Genomic DNA, 10,850 nt, shown 5'->3' with positions numbered 1-10,850 from the left:
GTACTGTGGTTAAGTTAATTTTTACTACAAAAATTTTTTTCCATACAAAAAATTTTCTTAGTAAATTGTCCACATTTCGTAGTAAGATTTTTATATTGCCTATGTCTTTTTATAATACAATCAACGATGCATTAACTATTGTATTGGAAATTTATTTAAGGAAAAATCCGTCCCATTTCGTAGTTAGTGAACTAAAAAACATTTACTGAAGTTTTATAAGTTTTCCTTTAGCTAAGTTAAATTTCGCAGTGGTTACGAAAAATGAACTATATTACAGTAAATTTTTTGAACTATGTGGAAGTTAAACTGGTCCTAAAATTAACAAGACACCTTTTTTTCTGTGTACACATACAATTACTATCAATAACAACTATAGGGTGAAAAAATAAACTATATAAATCATTATCTTCCTTATAATAATAACTATGTCAGCATGTTCCTTCTAATATGTACATGCGCCTAGATTTGCAATAGATCAGCAGCCTGTAAGCTAAATTAGTTTTTCTGAAAGTAAACAGAATAATTCGAATTTAATTTCGTTCAATTAAAACTTAATTTTGTTAAACATTACCTGCTTAGAATATCAAGTTCAATTCTTCCAGTTCCAGGTTGCAGATTTATAATCTTCTTTTGCAGTTGTAGTCTTTTAGCATAAAAAGGTGTGTATCGGTAATTTAATTCCGTTCCAAAATTTCCACACATTGAAATCGTCTATTAAAATTTGAACCAATCAAAGACAAAAATAATGGGAAAGCAATGTAATATTTGGTATTATATTGATGATACTTTGCAAATTCTGCAAAAATATAAATGGAAAATACATATTTTTTATTATATTCGGATATTTTTCATATTTTAAAATCCAAAAGAAAGAAATTTTTTACCATTACATAATTCAGCTCATTAGTTTATATATCACATATACTGCTCTCTACTTGGGTTCAAACTGAAAAAGGCAGGCAAAACAAAAAATGCAATTTAATGCCAAGCTACTTCGCAACTTCAAGGTGAATCTTCCAACAAACTCATACCGCTCTTGGTTTTAAGAAAACTAGGAGTGAAAAAAAATTATAATTTTAAAAGATCAATACTGTACCCACTTTTAGATTGCAAACATATTCTTATATATTTGATAAAAGGATGGAGTTGAAGGAATTGATTGGTCAATTTCATATATTATTTTAGTCCGTTTAATGTAAACTTCAATGGAAAACGGTATTCACATTTCACAATTTCTTACCTTTAATAAACGTAGATTGTTTTCCATTTTTACAATACTACAAAACACAAACACAGGTAAGTTCAAATACGTTCTCTCATATATTTTTTTTAAACCTTTACCACGTGACCATCTGTTGTTGCACACTTAATTTATTTCAACCCTTTGCTATGATTTGTTGTTGCGTTCAAAATATTTATGCACCAGGGATGGAAAATGCAGTACTATAGTACTTTTTTCAATACTTTTTCGCCCTAGTCAGTACCGTAGTACCCCCGCGAATGATTTAGTACCTTTTGTGTAGACATTTTTGAGCCGATATCAGATATATGGTACAATAGTTTTGACAAAATATTTTAATATTTTGAGAAAGTCTTTAACAAACTTATTTGCTAATAGCCTTGTACAAATTTGGCAAAACAGACAAGTTCATGCGGGAAGAAAATCTCGATATTGTAAAAGTCATAGTCACAAATACGATTTGCTTGAATTTTAATAGTGTTTTAGTCGAAAAAGCACTTGATTCTATATTACGCTTCCACACGAACACTATCTAGTTATCGATCGCGTTGTAAAATAATGCAAAACATTACAATTAATGTCGAAACTTGAGACAACAGTAATCTACCAAAATTTGGAGAAAAATTTAACAAAAAATTTTAATTTGCAAAAATAAAGAAAATATTATCAATTTTTTTTTTCTATAGGAAATTTTGTCAAAATTTTTGTTCTATAGGAAATTTTGTCAAAATTTTATTTCTATAGAAAATTTTGTCAAAATTTTATTTCTATAGACAATTTTTTCAAAATTTTATTTCTATAGACAATTTTGTCAAAATTTTATTTCTATAGAAAATTTTGTCAAAATTGTATTTCTATAGAAAATTTCCAAATTTTATTTCTATAGAAAATTTTGTCAAAAATTTATTTTTATTTATCCAGAGAAAATTTATGTAGTACCATAAAGTAGAGCTGTGGCAGCCGCGATTACAATACTATGGTAGTCTTTGTAATCGGATATAAGACTAAAAAAAGAAAACATTTAAAATGTAGGAGTTGGCAAACAAAATTTTATTTTCTTTAAAATTCAATTTAAGGGAGCTCTTGACAATAATCTTTCAATGGAATTTTTGTTAAAATTAAGTGAAAAGTACTTTTTCGCTCAAAAAAAGTGCCTTTTTTGTACTTTCTTAAAAATTGTATTTTCCATCCCTGTTATGCACACATTTTGAATGTAGGAGACAGAATGTCGCCAATCATGTCTTTCAATTTACGCGAAAAACAAAAAAAAACCCAAGCGTTCGTTACGAGTTACTTCCACAGAATGATCTCTCCATCATACATTGTTGAATAAATACCCATTCTTTTGTTCTCTTTTCGCTCTTTCCATTGCTCAAAATTATTCAATTTCAATCACAAAGGTGATTGGATCAATCACATGTGTAATTGGAAACGGAAAAATTTTCAATCACGTTTGTAATTGAAAATTATTTCCGAATTGATTAACAAATTGATTGAATAAATTAATATTTTAATTGGAAACGTAACAAATATCAATCATTTTTTAAATTGGTTTTTTTTCGGGTTTGATTAAATAATTAATTGAATAAATTAACATTTTAATTGAATCCGTTTCCAAATTCAATGAAGTGTTTAATTGAAAAAATGTTGGTGATAATTTTTTGTGTGTAGTTGCACGCCATCCTATTCTCTAATGCTGGAGTCGGGAGTCCAACACAAGCATATCAATGCTCTCCAATCGCAACTAAAATATATTGTCCGCGCCATTTTGAATATGGAACTGAACGATTACCATACAAATTAGCTAGACAGGTATTGGAATATCAAATTTTTTGGACAAAGGAAATCAACACTCTGATGATGAAGACGACTTAATACAAATGAGTACACTTTCCACAATTTCAGAATGGAACGAGAGTATCAATCTCCTTTTACGTTCCCTTAACACAAGACACATCACAACTGCAATAGAAAAGACTACACAATCTGACAGATTTTACAAAAATTTAAACCCCAGCATTGGATATACGTATCTTACAGATAATTTAACTCAAAGCGAGAAAATGTGGATATTTAAGGCGAGGACTGATACAATTGAGCTACACAGAAAAAAAAGTGTCTCGTAAATTTAAGAAGATTTTTACAATAATTTATTACAAGAATTTTCCAGAATTTTAGTTCATTTTTCGTATCTTCAACGAAAATTAACTACTCGAAAGGAAATTTTACAAATTCTAAGTAGCAATCGTTTAGTTCATGGTCTACAAAATACGTTGGAAATTTCCTTAAAAAATTTCTTAACTGGTAGTTAAAAATTCGTTTGTCATGCTATAAAACTACTTGTGAAATGTAAAGTATTTTCTAAATAATAAGTGCAATTTACTATAAGATTTTTTTGTATGAGAAAATATTTTTTTACGAAAAATGAACTTGAAAGTGGATAGGAATTTCTTACTGACAATTCCTATAGTTAATAATTGTTGGTAAAAAATTACCCAATGAAATATTTTTAGTTCACATGTAATTAAATTTATAGACATTTTCGTCAAAAATGGTAGATAACATTTCATGAAAATTTTGCAAATTTTAAGTTAAACGTTTCATCGTTCATAAACTGGTGTGCCTTTACGAATATTATTCTTAGAGTAAATTGTCAGCAGATGCTATGAACTAATGCATAGTACAGAGATCTTTATCGGCATAGTGGAATGTGATTAATGTAAAGATGATGTTACTTGAGTTTTGTTGTGTATACATGAGTGTGGGGTTGTTTTTATTTTTGTCCATTTAGTGGTTTGTGTGTGTGTGTTTGTTATTCGCGGATGGTTTATTTGGCTGGATGAGGTGTTGTTTCCAATAAAGGCACATGTGTTTTTGTTGTTGTAGGAATGTTTTGGCTTTGCTTGGTTTTGTTTGGCATGCTTCAGTTGTATAGTTGGCGTTGGCATGGGCTGTTGCATCTTTTTAGCTGGTATGCAACAAGGGAATATAAAGACGTGGAATATTTTGGATTTTTGAGACATATATTGGTGTTTGTTAATTAAACCTTTTAAATGAAAGTTATTAATATTTTATCAGTAGTTTAGAAAAAAGTTATTAAGAATATTTAGGAAAATATGTTGAAAGTGTATTGAAATTTTTATTATTCTATGTAAAAAAATAATATTCAATTCCAAATGAATTTGGAAAATTTTTGTTATATCTCATCGTATAGTTTATTCATAAATTGGTAAGTATTTTTTTAATATGACTTTCTTTTAAAAAGAATATTTTTTATGTATATTATTATTTGTTAATTAATTTTTTTGGAAATCAGTTTAATGGTTTTCTTTGTTGTAAAAATAATATTTAATTTCAGAGCAACTCCAGATGGATTCGAACAAATTTAAAAAATAGAGAATTGGTAAGTTTTCTTTTAAAAATTGCCTTTTTTCGACTAGAATATTTACGTTTTTATGACCTTTTTATCATCAAAATTACAGGTTTTTAATACCTTATTTTAGTATTTCTTTAATAAAATTTTTTGGAAACCAATGTAATATTTTTAATGTAAAAACAAATATTTAATTTCAGAATAACCCCTTAAAAATTTGGACAAATTTTTAGTGCTCCTTTGCCTGTAATTTAATAGTGAATTGGTAAGGATTCTTTAACTTTCTTTTAACCCTGGACAGTCATCCTTATTTTTTGTACATTAACGTCATCCTTCTTCATTTTGACTACGGCTGATTTCAAGACGCTATAATTTTCATCGTGAGCGAAAAAGTGAACCAAACTTGAATTTATTTTCCTATTCAATTTAGTTTTAAGTAGTATGAAACAAAAATTCATAAAACGGTCGAATTAGAATAACTTAAATTTACCATTTCCCAATAAACTAAAATGCATTTTAAATCGAAAATGAAATCACGTGTCGTCGTTTTGACGAATGATGACTATCTAGGGTTATCAAGAATATTTGGTTTTTTATGCTTATTATTATTTTTCTCATTAGATTTTTTGAAAACTTATTTAATTTTATTTAATGTAAAAAATAAATATTTAATTTCAGAGTAACCCAAATCAATTTGGACAACTTTTTATATTTCCCCTCAGCGCACAATTTAATAGAGAATTGGTAAGTTTTATATTAAAACTTTGGCTTTCTTTCAACTAGTATATTTATTTTATTATATTATTCACATCGATAGCAAAACAGTTTTATGAGTTATTTAGAATACTTCATTATTTCTCTAACTGTTACAGGTACAAATTTTATGAGATACGTTTTCCAAAGAAATGTTGAATTCCTTACACCATTTGAAAAAATGCCCCCAAATATGGTAAGTTACAAGCTAAAATGAAGAATTAAAAATTATATTTCATTACATGGTGTTAATTTTTAACAATTTTCATTATTGTTTCCATTTTTTCCAGCAAGATATGTGAAAAAATTACCTACGATGAATAAAACAAGGATAAGTCAAAATGTCCAAACAGCGAGTTCAAATGAACTACTCTCTGTTCCACGTGGTCATAATTTTTATTCACAAAAAACATTGTATTAAGAACTTTCATCATAAGTTTTTATAATAAAGTACTTTTGCTTAAAGAAAGTTTAATTTTAATGTATGAAAATTTTCATAATAGTAAAACGGTTTGTTGTTCCTTTAATTATTTAATTTCTCGGTACTGTGGAATGATTGATTTAAAAACAGTTTAGTCGTCGACATTTTAAAGAGACTGATAACCACTTTTTATTATCAGGTTTCCCTAAAAATAAGCAAGTAAACCAAAATAATACTGACTTCTTAACTTGGTAGGGGTATATAAATCTTATGGTGTTGTAAAAATGAACTAAAATACAATGTTATAGATGAACTAAAATTTAAGAGAATTATAAACTAGACAAGTTGAAAAAAATCTTAAGGGTTAAATCATGGTCAATATTACTACAGTTTAGTTCATTTTGCAATGGAAAAGGGTTCACTGTTTTTTCAGTGTACATATTCTACATATGCTATCAAAGTCCTTTAAAAACAAGTTAACGACAACTTTATTTTCCAAATTCAGACACGACTTCCAGTAGAAATTATGCTGTGTTTCAAGTAAAAATAGTCTTTAAAACAAAGTGTTGAAAAACATGTCATATTTTTAAACGATTTTTTGCTTTATAGTCAATATGCAAAAAGACAACAAATTTATAGACAATTTCATTAATTTTAAAGAATTTTTCTGAATTATTAAAGTCAAGTTGACCTTAGCCCAAAAAAATTTTCTTTCATGTTATGATACCCATTTTTAAGCCAAATCACTTAATTATAAGGACAACACGACTTTATTGAAAAGTTTATCGACTTTTGGACAAAGAAAAAACTTTATATTAGAGAAATGCGTCTTCTACGCTAAGCAAAATTTGCATTCGTATTTTAAGGACATGAAATCTTTGGCCTCACGACAATATTTTTTTCAGTGTATATTGTACAAAATATTTTGTTATAAATAGATTTTATGAAATGTTGAATATAAATAAAGAATACAATTACTACTACTACTTATTATTCTTTCGGTTTCTATATTTCAATCCATTATTTTCGAGATCACGCAAAAGCGATGTATATAGGACAGATGTCCACCATTTCATCAGCCGTTGCATTGAATTTGCATAAGATGTGAGGCGTACATAGTTGCGAAGCATCAGCCACATCGTATGAGATTTAGATTTATTTCGCAAACTTATTTTAATAGTAGCCCCCCAAATGCTTAGGTTTACTAATTCAGTACGGGTGGTTTAAGGTATGATACAAAGTCGGCCCCACCCAAAACGTTTATAATATGATTTTCATTTATTTTCACCATAAATTTATTCATTTTATATTTGCTTGTGTAATTAAACTAAGAATCTAATAAATCTTGTTTGGATTTAAAATTAATTACATACCATTGCGTTTGTCAAGAACCATGAATAAGGCGATATAATCCCAATGAACACCTAAGCCCAACAAAACTGAACAAAAGAAAAGGTCTTAATCTCTAAAAAGAATAAATAAAATTTATGAATTTAAATGTCAAAACTAATACCTTTTAAATAATATTCATGCTTTTCAATTTGAAGCAAAAACAAAAACAGGCCGGTCATAGAGTGTTCGTTTCAAGAGAGGGCGGTGGACAGGACGAAAATGACCATTTCAATGAAGTACAACCATCCAAACAATGGCTGTACGAAGTCCAACAAACAATCGTCACGCACATAATAACCGCAATGGTCGTTCTGTTATCCATCCACTTTAGACCGAGCCTATTTTCTTGGGAATCTCACACCCCATCAGCACGCTCCATTCAAATTCGATTTGAATGCATTCAACTCCATTCATTCATTCATTCAAAAGTGTCAACTGTGCTTGTTTGAAGTATTAGACTATTTTTTTTTTTGGCTGAGATGTAGTTTGAAACGCTTAAACGCAAATTATAAATAATGGTCCTACCATGTGAGTTGCGATCTTAACACATTTTCCACAAAACTACACCAGAGATAAGGAACCCCCATTATTGAATGGAACAATCGATAAGCAATAATGGTCATTTTGGTGGGATTTACATTGTTTTGTATAAGGTCTACACTGACAAAAACAAAATGTGATTTCTCGTCCCAAAATTGTATGTGCACCAATAAAGACCCATTTCGCCACGAAGATTTTTTCGTGCACAAAATGTTTATAAACTTTTTGTTGTTTTGACAAAATTCGACACTAATATTACAATATTTCTAATAATTACAAATTAGATTTAAAAGTCGATTTTTTGACTTATCTAAGAAAATATCTAGAAACAATATAATTTTATTTTATTTCATGAAAATTAATTGATCCAATTGAAAATAATTAATCAAGCTTGAGATCGTTGATTATTTATTTTCTTTTGGATAAAAGAAAGATCGAATAAAATCAAAATTTCTAATTTAAATTAATTGATTTTAGTTACCGATTTAATGGCCAGTTTCTCATCTTCCGATTAATTTTAACCGGAGGATAGACCTCCGGTTAGTAAAATTTTTGTATGGGATCAGCTGTTTTATCGACACGATAAATAATAACAAGGCATTGAGAAACTGGCCCTAACTTTATTTTATTTCATTAAAATTAGTTGATTTTAGTTATGAATTAAACATGAGAAAAGGGCTTATACAAATGACGTTTAATAAATAGGCAATTCGTATAAAATATTTTGTTAACATATTCCAGCCAACACCAGGTAAAATACTTCGAGAGATTTGAATAATGTAATTTTGTCGATATGGTAACACCTAAATTAATTAGCGCCTAAAGGTATGCTTTGGAAAACGGTCAATACAGTAAAGTGGAAACCTTATCACATATCTAGACATAATCATTACCATCTGTTCTGGTCAATGTTAATAAATTCTGTCAATAAATTCTGAACCATCTCATATTTTGACTAGGAATTTCTTCCATTTTATTTCCCTATCCGATTTTAGCGGTTAAACTCTAACTTAATAATAATCATCTTGATTTAACAAAGATAAAAAGAGGAAGCAATATTTCCTATAAATCATAGCCTATGATTTTTTTTATTTCTCATTCAAATATTGAATATCTCCGTTAATTCAAATCAAATTTTTCTTACATTGAGGAAAAGTTCGTATTTCTTTAAAGTCATACCAATAAAAATACGCAAAGTTACTGAACAAATCCGGGAATAAGTTGTAAAATGGACTGTATGTTTATTATTGATAGCTCCCAGAATTGTCTATACAGAAGCCAAGATCAGTGATCAAAAAATAAAGAAACAAAAAAACATGTTTCAAGATTAAATATATGGCAGATTTATTGCGATCGCGCTCCTTACCGCCTTCGATGAAGATGTACAAGTGATTTGAGAATTGTAAATCGTAAAAACATCTTTACAAAAGTCATGAAATTTGAAGAAAGTTTCGTTAAAAGTAAGTACTTTTTACGAAGAAAAGTTAATGTAGAATATTTCGTAGACGTTTCGTATATTCGTAAAATGTTCTTCGTAAAATTTACGAAAATTTATGAAAATTTCGTTGTTTTAATGAAGAATTCACGAAGAATAGTTAATGAAGAATTCTTTGTAAAACTAACGGAGAGAATTCTTTCAGTGTAAAGACATTTTTGCAATTTTGAACTCCAATTTTTTTCTTTCAAACTAAAAAATTTTCTTTGATAAGTGAATAAAATTATTTATGCCTACACTCAAAAAAAAGTGAACTACCTATTTCACTAAAGCCAATTTAACTTTATTTTAGTTCATGGAATTATTATGTTTCGAGAAATTTTCCTTTACTCCAATAATTTTTTGCGTACGATAGTTAAATGAACTCAAAAACAGGACAAAATTATACACGAATTAAGCATAAAGATTTACTAAATTCGTATTCCTCACAAAATAGTTCATTATTTCTTTAAATTTGTAAACTTTACTACAAATGCGTCCATCATGAACTTCACATTCCTTCAAACTACAAAATTTTCTTTAACACGTGAAAAACATTAATTATGTCTAATAAATTTTCTTGAATTTGTCGAAAAATATTTACTTATTTTTGTGATATCGGCGTGATGCCATCGTTTGTAGTACTATTTAGTTAAAATTTTCTACAAATTTTCAAAATTAACCAAAAGGTGGGTTCACTGTTTTTGTCAGTGTAATAAATTTACTTGAATTTATCGAAAAATATGTACTTATTTTTGTGATATCGGCGTGATATCAGTGTTTGTAATACTGCTAAATACTGTTAAAATTGTCTAAAAATAATCTAAATGTTCTAAAATTAACCAAAGTTTTTCTTCTTGGTATGTTTACTGTTTTTTTAGTGTAGGACACAACTTGAACTCAATCCAAAGAACATCCTGGGATAGTTTAGTAGGTTAGTTTAAGGTTAAAGTGGCAGCCCGATTCAGGCTCACTTAGACTATTCAGTCCATTGTGATAAGACTATACTTCACAGGATCATTTCTGTAGTCAGTCTTCAATTACTTTCATTGCAAAATGACAGTTTAGTAGGAACCTGCTTAATTTTTTGGTGACACTCCGCTATCTGTCGAGCATTTTAATTTTGCCAACTGAAATACATATACCTGTTCGCTAACCGCACTGAAAAAAAGGCATGCCCGGTTCCAAAGATTTTGTCTTTACTTTAAAAATTTTGGTACTGATTCCGAGCCAAAGAAGCGTAGAATACAAGTAAGGATACTTTTAAGACACAATTCTCTTTTAAATTTGGGTTTTGTGTACTTGCTTCTAGGAAGCAAATTTTAAGATTTCACTTTTTCAGCTTTTTTTCTTCATATGCTATCATAGTCCTTTAAAAACGAGTTAACGATAACTTTATTTTCCAAATTAAGACTCGACTTCCAGTAGAAATTATGTTATGTTTCAAGTAAAATACGTCTTTAAAATAAAGTGTTGAAAAACATGTCCTATATTTGAACTATTTTTTTGCTTTGTAGTAAAGACGCAAAATGACAACAAATTTAAAGACAATTTCATTAAATTTAAAGAATTTTTCTGAATTATTAAAGTCAAGTTGACCTTAGCCCAAACATTTTTTCTTTCATGTTATGATACCCATTTTTAACTGAAATCACTT

The 10,850-nt window shown here is 28.4% G+C and overlaps 1 pseudogene; it reads left to right on the top strand.

Moving 5' to 3' along the window:
- The first annotated feature begins 10,191 nt into the window (after window positions 1–10,191).
- LOC142222799 (small nucleolar RNA U3) lies at window positions 10,192–10,285 on the top strand (annotated as a pseudogene).
- The last annotated feature ends 565 nt before the right edge of the window (window positions 10,286–10,850 follow it).

This window comes from Haematobia irritans, chromosome 1, assembly GCF_050003625.1.
Source record: "Haematobia irritans isolate KBUSLIRL chromosome 1, ASM5000362v1, whole genome shotgun sequence".
Classification (NCBI taxonomy): Eukaryota; Metazoa; Arthropoda; class Insecta; order Diptera; family Muscidae; genus Haematobia; species Haematobia irritans.
Note: the sequence above shows the minus strand (reverse complement) of the source record. Positions and strands in the feature narration are given on the sequence as shown.